The sequence below is a fragment of the Terrapene carolina genome, unplaced genomic scaffold (genome assembly GCF_002925995.2).
Source record: "Terrapene carolina triunguis isolate 2854851 unplaced genomic scaffold, T_m_triunguis-2.0 Scaffold727, whole genome shotgun sequence".
In the NCBI taxonomy this organism is placed as follows: domain Eukaryota; kingdom Metazoa; phylum Chordata; order Testudines; family Emydidae; genus Terrapene; species Terrapene triunguis.
Genome location: NW_020665078.1, coordinates 80571 through 81652, shown reverse-complemented (window position 1 = coordinate 81652; position 1082 = coordinate 80571). Strand labels below are relative to the sequence as shown.

Here is a 1082-nt window from a genome sequence, read left to right as displayed (position 1 = left end):
TCCTGGAGAGACAGCCCGATGGATGGACCCAGAGCAGGGCTAGTGCTAGAGGAAACCAATGGATGGACCAGGAGCAGGGCTAGTGCTGGGGGAAACCAATGGATGGACCAGGAGCAGGGCTAGTGCTGGGGAGACAGCCGGATGGATGAATGGAAGGGTAGGGGGCAGGGCTGGGAGAGGTGGATGGAGAAATGAGGGTTAGAGTTGGAGGACACTGACCGCCACAGCATTAGGACCAGGAGAGAGGAAGGCCTAGGGCTGGGAGAGGTGGACAAATGGATGGGCGGGGAGGGCTAGCACTGTGTTAGCCCTAGACGGGGTTCCTGCCTCTTGGGGACATAGGATCAGGGTGCTCACAGGGTGAGGGGGCCAGTGCACCCTTACAGTACTCTCAGAGCAGGCCTGGGATTCAGTGCCTCCTCCAGGGGATAGAGGTGAAGAGGGGTCCTGGGCAGTGGGGACTTCTTGGGTCCATGGGGTTTAGGATGAGGAGATGCCATCTGGACACCATGAGAAATAGCTCCTCTCCCCATCCCTCCCTCCCTGACTTTTCAGCAGCTCCACAATAAAACTCTCTATTCCCCAATCATCTCCGCACACAACCCCTACACATTTCCCTATGAAACCCAACAATCCCCTCATATAGCTCCCCCAAAATCACCTGAGCTGACACCATAATGCCCCCAATAATCCCCCTCCCACAGTTCCCCCGATAAACTTTCAGCCCCCAGAGTTGCTCCATCACCTCCTGATACTCAAACTCTGAGAGCTTACATGGGCCTTGCAGCCTGGGCAACAAGGGACATGGGACAGGTAAGAATAGCCTCCAAAGCTAGGTGTTGTGTTCAGAGTCCTGGGAGGCCGTGGGGCCCAGCTCGGGGGCTTAATGAGGTGTGTGCAGGGATTGGGGCCCGAGGAGCCCGTGGGGCCCAGCTCAGGGAGCTAGTGAGGCCTGTGCAGGATTGGGGTCCCAGGAGGCCGTGGGGCCTGGCTTAGGGACCTAGTGAGGCCTGTCCAGGGATTGGGGCCCGAGGAGGCCGTGGGGCCAAACTCAGGGGCGTAGTGAGGCCTGTGCAGGGATT

General features: G+C 58.7%; 1 protein-coding gene across 1 annotated transcript in view; it reads left to right on the top strand.

Moving 5' to 3' along the window:
• SYNGAP1 (synaptic Ras GTPase activating protein 1) overlaps positions 1-1082 on the top strand; it is a 43495-nt gene that overhangs the window by 37499 nt on the left and 4914 nt on the right. The window lies entirely within an intron of this gene.